Below are 14,953 nucleotides of genomic sequence, written 5' to 3' on the forward strand. Positions count from 1 at the left end.
AGAAGTTGGAACTTTGGCAGTTGCCGACCGATCGTGAGATGAAATTTTATTTGGTAAACCTTTTTTGAATATTCCAAGTTTGGGTATCAGTGGCCGGGAGTGCCGACTGATAGGCAACTTTTGTTGGATTTATTGATATGGAATGGGAGAATGATGAAAAATGGTAACCGTTTGAGAAGTTTTATCGCATTTCTTTTGAAATATGTTATATATCAAGTTTATTAGAACAACGTTAACATAATATAAGAAAGAAACGATATCGATCAGATCTTATTGCATATACTTCAAATTCTTAAATTTAAAAAAGGAACAGTTCCAGAAAATTCGTTCCAAAAAATATAATTAATAAAAAAATTCGAAGAACCGCGAAAATTAAATTGTAACAAGGTTAGTAGTAGATATCCCGGTCTGGTAGGTCCGCATCAGTTGTCGTACCCCTAAACATATATTACTGTGTTTTGTAACGGCTTGACGTCTGTATATTTACAAGCACAAGAAATATAAAATCTTGGAACTGATCGTATTGACGGTGTAAGAAATAGCTTATATTTATCGTCTTCAACTTATATGGCCACGAGTCACAGCGTACTCCAGGGGTCCACTAATCCTGACTTTAAGATGAAGTTATAAAAGGTTTGTATATTTTATAAAGACATAAAGTAATTATTCACGAAAATTTTCAGGTTATTCTATTTAAGGAACAAACTGATTGTATTTTTACAAATTATGTACACAAAATGTACAATATCTGTACGTCCATGTATTCTACGAAATGATCGCATACATTTTAATAAGACACATCTAGGTTTAAAGATCTTTATTTTCTATAAAAGATACAATGTCACTTACATGGAAACAATAAGTTGAAGTAAAACTAAGTTATTACAAGTGATTTATTCATTTAATGTATTTACTACTGGTGGTAGTGCTTTGTGCAAGCTTTGTGCAATGTGTCTGGGTAGGTACCACCCACTCATCAGATATTCTACCGCAAAACAGCAGTACTTGTTATCGTTGTGTTCCGGTTTGAAGGTTGAGTGAGCCAGTGTAATTACAGGCACAAGGGACATAACATCTTAGTTTCCAAGGTTGGTGATGCATTGGCGATGTAAGCGATGGTTAACATTTCTTACAATTCCAATGTCTATGGGCGTTGGTAACCACTTACCATCAGGTGGCCCATATGCTCGTCCGCCAACCTATAATATAAAAAAAGTGGGTAGTTACAGTGTACTTGGTAGTGATTAACTTTCAAGTTCATGATTAATAATATCACGAAGTATATCTATTATAAGATGGTTCGGTCATCAGATGAGCCCATGTTCAGAGAAGGAAAACATCGTGAGGAAAGCTACATGTGTCAGAAGTATTAGAGCAGTGTGGTGGAATATTCGTACGAATCGAAGGTTCGAACCTTTTCAAAAATAGAAGCCATAGCCCAGCAGTGGGACATTTAAAAGCTATTTTTATTTTGTACAATTCAAAACGTATGTATAAAAGCGTACTAATTGTATACATTGAAAGGCCATCGAAGGTACCTGTAATGATTTATGTTTACCCTTAAACCCTGTAGATAATTTTATTGATGATAATAATTCTTCCACGGACTATTTTTTTGTTTCCGACAGTTTTGAGTAAAGCAAGTGTTTAGCAAAATTCAACTTTAATTTCTGATAAATAAGATCTATATTATAATTTATTGTATAAAATTGGGTATAAGCAAAAACTTTACGCATTTTTAAAGTTCCGTGTTTCTAAATGAAAAAAACGAAATCCCTTTCAAAATTTATTTAGTAGACATTAGTTCTTATACAACAAAAATTCCAAAGTAATATCAAGGTAATTTAAAGTGCAACTTTATAATTAGTTATTTTGTATTAATATGCCGTAACAGCCTGTGAATGTCCCACTGCTGGGCTAAAGGCCTCCTCTCCTCTTTTAATATATACAAAAATAATGTAAAATAAAATACTGGTGTAACATATACATAGTGTGTGTGTGAAAAAATCGTTACATATGTATGCAATTATAACAAGAATAACATGCCGTTTTATATTTTTTTAAAGAAATTTTGTTAAAGGATATTGGAAGAGGCGTTGAAAATTCTTAAATAACGTTGTAGTCTTATTTTCACTTTGTGAAAACAAACAAATATGAATAGATATATGGAACCCGTGCGTCAATACTCGCACTTGACCGGTTTTTTGTAACGTATCCAGAAAAAAATCTATTGTTAAACAACAGGTAGTTTCTCAGAATCTTAACAAGATTTCTAGAAACTTTTTCTCAAATGGATTATCTTTACTAGATATTATTATTCGTTTTTAAATAATCAACAAGGTAATATTGGTAAGTGAAAAAATATTTTTATAGAAATTTCTTTACTTACTTGCACTAACAAGAAGTAATTTTTTGCATAAAATAAATAATTAATATTCCTATCAAATAGCATACATATATTATGGGATTAATATCTACACATTTATAATAATAATATCCTGGGACATTCCTGGGACATTTTTCACACACGGCCATCTGATCCCAAATTAAGCTTGTACAAAGCTTGTGCTATGGAAACCAGAGAACTGATATACTACATATACTACTTTTCTTTTGTAAATACATACTTATATAGATAATTACACCCATACTCAGGACAAAAACAGACATGTTCATGCATACAAATGTCTGTCCTGTGTGGGGATCGAACCCACAACCTTCGGCGTGAAAGGCAAGTGTTCTACCAACCACGCCAACCGGCTCTATTTATGGACGCATAATGCAAATATTTTATATTAAGGGCTTAAATATTTAACAAAACGTGCCTTATCGGCTATTACTTTCTGTGATTATTCTATTTTATATATTCTTATAAACAAATTAGATTAGTAGAAACTACATTATAGATTCCTAGTATGAGTTGCTTTAATAAAATGAGCATAAAATCGTTTTCAACAAATATGATATTGGTAATAGTAATACTTTTTGTTTTTGAAACACCAGTGCAAAACTTTAATACGCGAAGTCATTATCTCAAAATCCTGAGCTTAATTGAATTAAGCTCATCATTTTATTTTACCATACATTTAATATAATTTGAACATTTATTGAATTACTTATTAATACCAAGAAATGTTATAAAATTTATATAAATAATATACATACTGAGTATAAAGTACGCTACGAAATAATTTTAGATTTTACTCTCTCAAATACGAAATGTTACTTAAAATTTAACGCTATCCAAAATAACCAAGACGAAACCAAATGTTTGCCCCAAATTATCATTGCTTCCTTTGCGCCCTTACCTCAAACAGCTGATGTGTTATCACAAACATAATTTACAACGTCATACAAATTTGCATCTTCATACATGATAATTAGGCTCAATATCGTTCACATCAACATTAAAATAAGTCGTAAATTCTACTCCAAGTTTACTTTTTGCTTCACGTGCATGTTTGGATGTGTTTTTTTTTATGGTCCTTCGAGTCCCCCAGAAAGGGTCATTTTACAAATAGTAAAATGGATGCTCCGCTAAGTCGAGTTATTGTTTTGATCCGTTCGCTTATATCTCCCGCCGATCCATCTTCATTCTTTACGCTCAGTGTCTTCTATTCAATTATGATAAGGGTCGGAATTTGGAAGATTACATTTGGTAATAACACCATCCTCTTATTTCTTTTTATTTATATCCAATTCTTTATTAGATTGAATACATAATTGATTTGTATTTTTTTTATTTTGACGACAAATTCATTTTTTAGAACTGCTTTCTATTTATTTTATTATTTGTTTCGTTTGTCATGCAATAGTTCTTAATGTTGATGTTGTTTTTATGTATTTATGTCTATTGAAATTAATCATATATTTTTTTTATAATGTTGTCTATAAAATTTAACGAAGTATTGTATGAGCTAAAAAATAGTTTTTATTCAAGAAACCTACAAGATTACATATTTCATAACGAAATAAATAGTAACTAGTAGTATGTAATTATTCGAGAAGCTTATATTAAGCCTTATTTAGTACGTCAATCAAGTCTAATGTTGCAACTGAATTTAAAGCCAGTTCTACACAATCGTTTGAGCTGAGGTTCCACACAATTTTGGTGCTAGTAGCAATGCTGTCAAATATGCTAATTAGTGTAAATTATTCCAAGGGATTGTTGTATAAAAGGTTATTTTTATAAAAAAGTTTCTCAACAGTAACTAAGTTAGATTAATATTAGAAACTAAATGTAAATCTATGGAAGATTATAACCAAAAGTTTAGTTATTAAAATTGAGATAATATCATATTATATGTATTAGAGACAGGATTTACAATTTAACGACCAAAAATTATGAGTCGTGAAACCAAGGTATGTTTAAACTCAGAATAAATTTATGAAAAGCGATAAATCAAGCTATCATTATCTTTTAAAGCAATAATGAAGATAGATTACAATATTGGGTCGAATATGATTCGCAAAAATTATTGCATCATTTCTAAAATCATATTCTATGCATGTATCATAATGTATTTTTATATATTTTATTTTACTTATGAAAAGTACTAAGGCTTTATTGTCCAATCTCAACTTAAATAGGTCAAGCCTTATAGGTACTTACACTATGTACACTCATTATTGTAATATAAAAATTATATATAAAAAATACTACATACTATTGTAAAAACATTGCAAGGCTCCAAATGTTTCTTGACTTATTTTTAAAAAATAATATTTAATAGACAAGGTATTGTACTTTATGAATAAATAATAAGCATGGAATTAGTGGAAATTTATAAATTTAATTGTGTAACATAAATTTACTACATGTACTCTAATTCTCGAAAAAGAGTACCTACTGTCATTCTTGACAATTATTTTTGTATTATCTACATTTCAATCGGTCTTTTTGCATTAAATTAATTTCAAAAGAGCTTGCTTGAATACAAAACCTAGAATAAAGTAAATTTTAATTTTGACTTGTTAATTTGTTACTGTACCAACTCTAATTAATATATTTTTCTCTTTGCTTTTCTTTAATATTATTATATTCTTAATAAAAACTTTATTACAATTCGAGAAGACAGTATAACATCCTTTTGTCAAACTTATTATTCATTTTAACTTGCGTTTCTTTGCTAAAATATAAATGTATTCCGTGAAACTTCTAACAAGCTCTATTCTATAATGTATCGCCTGTATTACCTAGGAGATAAAGATCATTTTTATATAAAAAAAATTACAGGGACAAAAAATATCTACCTGCCTGTTTCGTTTTGTCTTTAGCTTGTAAGACATTGCTCAACATTAATAATGAATTAAACACGTCTCGCCATCTGATTTTGTCTTTTTTTACACTCACTCTCTGGTCTACACCGCTAAGGAGAGTGGCGTTTTTTTTATTTTGCAATCTATGTTCGTCGGTGTAATTGCTTGCTTATAGGGTGCCGGCTTATATTTTTTTATTGAAACTTTCAAATCTCCACAGACTTCTGTCAGTGCCTTTGGTGTATTTTGTGTCTGCTTGGTTTTATTTTCGGGTATCATAATCAAAAATTTTGGATTACAAATCGAATTGCCTTTGTGGGGGAGTACCGATTTCGAGGTCCTTAGTACTCCTTGTCCTCCTGGTCCTTTATAAACATAGTTAATAAAATGGTTAGCTTCTTAATGGTTCTTACAAATATTGTATCTTAATCTAGTATAAGTATACGAAATTAGAATGTAATAATATCTCCAAACTATTTTTTTTTCTTTTTCTTCAACCAATCACTCAAATATCCGAACGTTTTCATTACAAATGATACAATCAATTTAATGCGATACGAAACGTATCGCTCATAAAATATGTCCGGTCATGGAGAAACGGCTGTTACCAAACTTATTCATTCCCCTGACTGATTGATAATACTCCGGAGACAACAGACATGATTTATTACGTGCTATTACTACAGAAATCTTTATTATCATCGCCTATGACAGTTACTTAATCACTATAAAAATAATCTGTCGTATTTTACAGACGGTCAATTTTTTTTTGGTTTTAAATATGAAAATCTAACTTACTGGCTATTAGGGACATAACATCTTAGTTTTCAAGTTTGCGCATCGGTGATGTAAGGAATGGTTATTTTATCTTACATAACCAATGTCTATGGTGGTCTGGTACTACCAGGTGGTCAATAATAACCCGGCCCATCCAAAGGACTCGACCCTTCCGAAGGTTTTCACTGCGTGAAAAAAAAAAGAATATAAACGATTAGCAATGCCTGGCAGACGTTGCCGTGTATAGTTATACCAATTGTCATGACAATCTGTTGAATGATATAGAAGTTGATGTAAGACAACGCCATCTAGCGGTGAACACTAAGTAATTAGTATTACTCTTTTCATGAATAAATATATATGTGCTAATTTTAATGTTAATATTTTAAGCGATGTTGAGGTATTAATCTCAAATATATAACATCCTTTATATAAATAAAAATATGATTTCATTAAAACCAACTTAGTATTTAGTAAATAATAAGCAGTACATGAAAGTAACATAAAATACACACACTTAAAAACAATTCATTAGTCGAATTAGATTGTTATCTAGTTCCTTAAATATAAGAATAACTTATTTCACGTATTAGATAATCGCTATATAATTATTATAAACATGTAAACTAGACAATAAAGTATTATATAGGTGATTAATACGTTGAACCATTTTTTTACTTGAGTTTTTACAATTACAGAATATAAATAAAATTTAAAACAGTCTTCATTTAAATTATCTTCAATCACGAAATATTATAAATTCCTACATTACACACAACTAACTTAAATTCAAGTTTGTTAAAAACCGGAATCACGCAAGCACAACTAAAATACATGTAAAAAAATATAAAACACGTGTAATACAATAAAATTAACCTAATGTTAACCGGTGATGCTAAAACGCAAGGGAAACTCATGCGCAGGATTGATTACGTGTGTGCGTTTGTGTGAGTGGGTGCGTGCGTGTCAGGTAGCATCAGCTGTTCCCGTCCCATATGACTTCAAGGACGGATCGTGAATGCATTCTTAAAAAAAAAAAGACAATTCGAAAGTTCGTTTGTAGAGGCGTAACGAATCTATTTAATTTTTTAAGTTTGGAATAGTTGAGAGATTAGAATACATTAATTTGAAAATAGAGTTCGTTATTTGAAATCTAATAAATCCTAATAATTAAATAGATATTCAGATAAAGTAACTTTTAATGGATAATTTGTTGGAATACTTCTTGATTTTACCATTTAGCAGACGAGGGAAAAGGCCGAGTATTTATTCAAACGACTTAATGCTATTCATAAGTTTATTAAGCATTAAACCCATTGAAAGTACCAGTAGAAAGTCCAGCCTAGTAATTAATTCGTGTGGTAAACTATCCAAAATGATTTACTGTACACGTAATCGGGACGAGTTATAACAAGCCTTACAACTATAACTGGTCGTGTAACATCTACGCAAATAACTTTATTAATACAATAAATTACAGAGAACAACCTACAAATTCAACTAAACAAAACCGATACAACTTGAGATAGAGCTATCTTTGATATTGTTGACAGATTATATTTGTACAAGACAAACGGATTATAAACGACTTTATTAAGGTCTGATACTTGAATAAATTAAAAACGAAGCTTATAGATATTTTTGTCCTTTAGATTACTATTCTATAATAATATATTTTTTATCGTATCGAATGAAATTTGACGTAAGTCAATTTGTTTTCATCGTTCAGAAACAGAAATAATAGCATAATAATATTTTATTTTTGATTGTTTGATAGTCTATTAAAGCATTATTATAGAAAAGTAAACTTAGTCGTTGTTTAAATATGTAATCATTTTAATTTAAAATCTTCAAATGGATTTGAATATAAGGTTTATATTACGATTAGCGTTTAACCGCTACTTCACTCGCGTCATCATTCACAATTAATAAATAGCAATTTCCATTGTTCTTTTCAATTGTTCTGTTCAATGACCTTAAGAAGGTGGCGGGCACCAACTGGATGCGGAAGGCGGAGGACAGAGAGCTTTGGCCTTGGGAGAGGCCTATGTTCAGCAGTGGACAATAATTGGTTGTTGATATGACATTGTTCTTTTTCTTTAAAAATAGAGGATTTTCATATAAAATTTCATCTCCTTTATCACTACACCTAAAAGTTCTTCCTTAGTACTAACCTATCGTGTCAAAAGAACTCATATGAAATTTCATGTACAATAGTCGTTTGGACTGTGCTTTTTTATGTCATTCTTATATTTATATAAAGATAAGTGAACATTAAATAATAATAAGCTGCATTAATCATTCACTACAACATTACATTGTATATTCATTAATTATTATGAGACCTATTTATATCGAGTCTACTTTTGTGATATTCTTATTTATTAATTTTAATTTAATATTAAAGACACAAACGCCACTTACGTAATGACCCAACCTTGCAAAATGATTATATATAAATGCTTGTAAAAGCCTACTTAAATAAAATAACATTAAAGAATGCAATAACGTGCTGCTCAAATTAATGTAATATTAATATGATTAAATGTTTTTAAATTAAATATAAATGGACCGGTCGGATAACTTGTAATCTCGTTAATGACGTATTTCAACTTTGAACTTTTATTAAAAGATCTGATTCTGTTTCGTTGTTTTAAGAACTGCCAACCAAGCCATTTGCAGGTATAAAACTATATAGAAGTAAAGTACAAGAATATTCAACCTCCGAAGCCCCATGTGCTGTCGGATGAAAATCTTCCACATGTGTATCCATGGTCCGTATTAGTACAGTGTGATGAAATAAGCTCTAAACCTTCACCTCAAAAATTGAAAAGACATTACAGCTAGCAGTGGGATATTTATAGTCTTAAAACAAATTGAAATCCAATAGTTTTTACACAAAGCACATATATTTATGTACTCACATTGATCATGTTTGAGTATCTATACTAATATTATAAATGCGAAAGTAACGCTGTCTATCTGTAATGTTTTTATGGTTAAACCGCTGAACTGATTTTGATGAAGTTTAGTAAGAAGGAAGCTTGGACCCCAAGGAAGGACATAGGGTACTTTTTGTACTTAGCACCTGCCCCCTCTTCCTTAAAACGACGGCGAAGCTGCGGGCGAAAACTAGTCAGGTGTAAAATCTTACTAAATACATCGTCTTAATTTATCAAACAAAGTCAAACAAAACTGCGAGTATTTAATTATAACTTGGTATTAAAAATAATTTGCATACAATAAAAAAACATTTTAAAATCGGTACACGTCCGACCCATACATCAAACTTGAACTTATTACGCACACTTATGTAACGTGTACGATCAGCTGACTGCGCACACATGCACGTAAATAAACAAGCCGTGTTCACACTGTGCTTGTACTTGTAGGATGTTGACTGTTCCTAACGTAATGAGAGGGTTTCGAAAAAAGTACAAGAGGCTAGGGCCTTAAAATCGATAAAGCGTAAACTTAAAACCTATGCAAGTAACTTTAAGCTTTATTAGTTATAAAATAGAATTGAGTTGCCACTAATTTTAGTTTCAATATACGATGTTTATAAAAATAAAAACAGCGGGCATGTGTGAATAGAATAGGTATATTCAAACGTGTATGAGGTTTGTAAGTGAGAAGGAGAGAGGTGATGTTTTATTTTGCGTCGTCAACACGTTCCTTTTTCAAAAGCTCACTGGGAGGCAAGGTGCGTTCGGTTTTAATTGTGACCTGACTGATGTGTGACGTTCCTGAGTTTTGTTCGATGCTTGAATTTTTTATAGACCATTCCGAATGCTCGAATATAACTAGATCTATATCTCTTAGTCCTTATTACACAGCCTGCAAAAAAATAAAATACTAAAAAACAAGAGCTTGAAATAATGTATGTCACTAATAGTTGTTACATACTCTTCATGTATAATAGTGACAGCCTATGAATCTCCCTTTAAGGAGAATGTTTAGATTTTATTCCACCACGCTCGAATGCTACTAATTCGACACTAGCAGATGTCTCGATGTTTTCTTTCACCGCCACACGAGGTGAATTATAAACAAAAAATAATAACATAAAAGCGAAGTAGTGCTAGGGGTTGAACTAACAATCTTCGGTCAAGAGTCATCTCGGAGGTAATGTGATTAAGTTTATGTAAATTAACTATTCATATATGGTCAAATGTCTATGGTGGTGAAGACTTATCTGCTTTCTTCTTTAGTCATAAACTTTAAAAAAGCAATAGTTTTTTTTTTAATTATTGTGATAACACATTAGAAAGAATGATTTGTGATTTATTTATTTTACTTGACTATCGTTGTCCTAATCATCATGCATCATGTATCACCTAAGTATCATGTGCCGCTTATTAAAAAGGGCTTAATATTAATTACATTGTTTTCTTACATTATAAATTACAGTTAAGTTCATTACTCAAATAATAATTAACTAAATCCATACATTTGATACGATTATAGTATATGTTAAATAATCCTAACAATTCCGTAAATAAATGTTTGTTTGTGTACATAAACAAACATTCAATCCAAATATCCTAGAATAATATCACCAACCGCTTTGCGTCAGTTCCTAGAACATCTCCTTACAAAGCACTAAAATACTATTAATTCCCATAAATCTCCATTGCTATGCCAACGTCGCACAGCTGTCGTATCAGCTGATCACGCACACATGTGTAGAAACAAGTTACACACACAAGTGTGGTCCGAGGCCGCAAAGCAAAAAGGGGGACTCGTCAAACTGGCTCCGGTTTGAACGCCATCCTATAAGGGCAAAGATTATATTAAAATTCCGAATAATTTCTTTATCTCTGGACATTTTTTCTTATCAATTTAAATATAACATATGTCTATTAACCCACAGCCGACACTACCTGAATCTGGAGGGGATGGAGGAGGTAGCTTTGTGAATTTTATCCGTAAGAAGTCGGGGCAGCTACTTTGGTTATATACTTTACAGCAGAACTTAATTAAATTGCAATAATGTAGCTTACATTAAATCTCTTGTCCCAGTACCAGTCAACCTCAAGAGGAACAAATAAGTAATAATAATCATCTCTACTAATATTATAAATGAGAAAAAAAAACTGTATGTATGTTACGCACTGTACCGAGTTTGAAAACAAGCATGCTTGAACAAGGAGGAATATACCCCCCCTAACACACGGACAAAAACTAGTAACACGAAATATTATACTAAAAATATTTAAAAATATCCATTTCGACATCTGCGTTTTATAATCTATGGTAAAACCGAGTGATTTGATTTTAGACTCTGTGTGAATACATCCAACGTCATATCCGACGCTCGTACAGATTTCCTTTCAAGTAAACCTACCTGATCTGATATTTAATACATCTATTGTAACCTTATGGTTATACCTCAATGAGCTTAAACGGTTCTTTTTAACTTTTTTTGGTGCACCGGTTTTACGTGGTATTCCTCGTAAATTTACCACATTTAGTCAAATTAACCATACAATATAGGCTTCAAGAACAAACATATATGTATATATATTATGAATATGGTGATGTTATTTTGACCAATTTCGTCCATTTCTATTCTCAAAATAGACTAACTAACTGTGCAGAACAATTTATAATGCACAAGTGTCTGCGCAAGCACACGGTGTCTCTATTAACTCGCTCTCATAATCCAATGGGACTGCAAATCTGATACTACCGGAAAGAGTTCAGGCGCAGGACCAACGGCTTTATAAGCTTTCTGAGGCAAGGGATTTGGGATTTGAACACAGGACCTCAGAATCTTCGGCCTTATCCACAAAACCAACATGGTTATAAATATAGGATAATGACAGGGTGATATACGTCCATTTGTTACATCTAGCTTTCAGCAATCCAGGTTCACCTTAAATTTGCAGGTTTTAATTTTAATATACAGTAACTAAATATGTAAAAACTTAAAAGTATATTTAATAAATTAATTATTTGAATTTTTACCGACAGATGCGAGTAATCACGTAGTCCCCTCCTCCCTTCCCAGTAGGAGCCATGTTATGACTCCATATGTCACCACAGAAAACTATTTGACACTGAATACGAAGCTTGATCATATACTAATAATTTTTATAATTTTTTTTAGTAGCAACCTTACAATTAACAACTTTATAATGCAATTAAAACTTAAACGTAGATGGAGATTATAAAACGAAACGAGATATAGTATGATTGTATATAAACCATATACTTAGCTAATTAACTTACGGTTTATACAAGGAAATTAGTGTCGTGGGAAGCCGCTTACATTCTATATATTAACTTAATCGTTGTACAGTATATTGATAATTACTACATAAATATATATACATCGTTACTATAGTTTTTTACAATTTTGTATATAAAATAAACACAAATAAACACTGATAAATAAATAGTTAGTATGAACTGTATTGAAAAATGATTCAAATCAAACAATCAAATTAAATAAAACGAATATCATTAATTCGTGTAATATAATTTGTTTATAATAACATTAAGGTGAAGAGTTCGTTTTTTGTTTGAATATGCTAATCTATGATTTTTTTTGCATTTAGTAGCACAATTCTCGACTATTTCTCAGGCTAGGACTCAGATGGAATGCGGAAAGAATCGCGCGAGGCTGCTAGTTTACTTGCTACATGTAATTAAAATTTGTTTTAATGTCCCACTGCTGGGCTAAGGCCTCCTCTCCCTTTTTTTGAGGAGAAGATTTAAAGCTTATTCCACCACGCTGCTCCAATGCGAATTAGTAGGATACACAAGTGACATAATTTCAATGAAATTAGGCACATCTCGGCTCGGTGTGTAAATAAATTAATTAATTTACAACATGTAATAAACTTTATCATTATAGCAAATATATATCATTAAATCGTTCATCATTTATAAATTTATGAATTGTGTACTATGTGCTTACTGATTTTTCTTTACAAGAGTCTTAATATCTGATGGTATTTTATGAAACTTACATGTATATAAAATTATAACTTAGGTTCAGCATCCGATGACAAGTGTTCAACTTTTTAAGTCGAAAAGAGCCTAGCAACGCCATCTATCGATGACTGTTCAAACTTCTCTTGGTAAAATAATACAAAAAATATTATTATAGTATAACTAAACGTAAAACGTTTTCGTATAATTTGATTTTGGTAAGCTTTAACAAAATGTATATATTATATAATATGCGTTCGGAGTACATTAAATTATAAAATTTACATAAACATAATTGTGAATTTATTTTGAAAATTACAATTTACTCGTAAAGTACCTACTATCTTTTATGGAAATCTCAATAAGAAGTATTTAATCATAATGTTTTTTTTTTAAAGTTTTAACCTATCACTTTTAACTTGTAATGTTTTTAATTTAAGTTTTATTATTTATTATATTAGCCATTATATAAAATGGATGCTTTTGTTTCCTATAATTGAGGTAACACATAGACATATATAGTGTAATGTAAGCTTTTGATATGTATTTCATGTTGGATCTCCTAATAAATTAAAATAACTGGCTTTTGTTTAACTGCTGTGGGATTTTTACCTACTAAAACTACTGCGATTACCGTCCTCCTATAACGCATTCGCGGCCTCTCCCGTGCTGTGCTCCGTGCTGTGCGACGCTTGTGGCTTGGCGGAGCTCTCCTCAGGGGATGTTTATTCAACCTAAGATAACTTGATTAATTATTATATACAAACTCAATTAAATATCGAAGAAATAAATCAGTGATAGGAATATATTCTTTGGAGCATTCATGTAAAATGAAGCTCATATAAATCACGCTATTTATATCTTGTATGACAATTGTTATATGAATTATCCTGGCCCATTTCGGTCACGACGTAAACTCCCCAGAAATATAAGTGTTATATTATAGTGCACAAGTTTATGAACAAAACATAAATGAACTTTTAATTCCTTTACTCTCATAATCTGTCGAGAAATAATTCAGGCGATGGAACAACAGCATTACGTGTTGATCTATTGACGTATTGACCACAGACCAGCGACGCAGACAACCATCGAGACAGTTGTCCCAAGTGGTTCTGATATTTCAATGTGAAAAAGCTTCCCGATATATTGTTTATAATTTGTATATTTTTATACCGTCCAGAAAAGCAGACAAGCAAACACACAAACAGTGGTGGTATCTCTCTAACTTAGACACTTTAAAAAGCAACCGTTGGAGTAGACGTGTTCTGGTGTAGAGATCACGTCTTGGCAAGCGTAGTGTAGGACAACCTCCAGGTAGGTGGAGTGACGATACTCGTAAAGAAGCTGGCAGCGAATGGAAATTGAGAGCTGAAGATCAAGCTCAGTGAAGTGCCATTGGAGATGCCTATGACTAATAGGCCACCTAATAGTAAGTGGACACCACAGCCCATAGACATTGGCGATGTAAGAAATAAGAACCATTCTAACAAAAATGTTATGTTCCTATGATGTTATGTTCCTTCTCTGTAGTTACACTGGCTCACTCACCCTTCAAACTGGAACGCAACATTTTATTGGTGCTAAGGGGAAAAATATCTTAAAAGTGGGTGATACCTACCCAGACAGGCTTGCACACAGACCTACCACCAAGTGAGGATGATGATGATGATCCTTCAAATGGGTATAGCAATACGAAGTATTTCTTTTAACTAAATAGTAGGGTGGTACCAAACAGGCCTGCAACCGGTGAGTTAAAAGAACTCTTTAAGATAAGATCACATTAAAACACAAATAAGCGTATCAAATACACTTAAGTTATAAAAATTATCACATTTACCTAACTCTACGTTTACATAACACTGTTTATACGCAATTAACAAGAGCAGCTTGATTTTTAATTAAACATTAACGCCAATTAAATTTTTATGTTAAAGCGTTTCGATCGTAAATATTAAAATTAGAATTTTCGATCGTT

At 31.4% G+C, this 14,953-nt stretch overlaps 1 protein-coding gene and 1 long non-coding RNA gene across 2 annotated transcripts in view; one reads left to right on the forward strand and one right to left on the reverse strand.

Annotated features, from left to right (window-relative positions):
- LOC126775160 (translin-associated factor X-interacting protein 1-like) overlaps positions 1 to 14,953 on the forward strand; it is a 425,426-nt gene that overhangs the window by 121,192 nt on the left and 289,281 nt on the right. The gene's annotated exons all lie outside the window — the stretch shown is intronic.
- On the reverse strand, positions 9,646 to 14,859 carry LOC126775183 (uncharacterized). The gene is made up of 4 exons (XR_007669864.1): positions 14,816 to 14,859; positions 14,597 to 14,715; positions 13,588 to 13,709; positions 9,646 to 9,873 (listed from the first exon to the last, which is right to left on the reverse strand). It is a non-coding gene; the product is annotated as an uncharacterized LOC126775183 (long non-coding RNA).

The sequence above is a fragment of the Nymphalis io genome, chromosome 17 (assembly GCF_905147045.1).
Source record: "Nymphalis io chromosome 17, ilAglIoxx1.1, whole genome shotgun sequence".
Taxonomy (NCBI): Eukaryota; Metazoa; Arthropoda; class Insecta; order Lepidoptera; family Nymphalidae; genus Nymphalis; species Nymphalis io.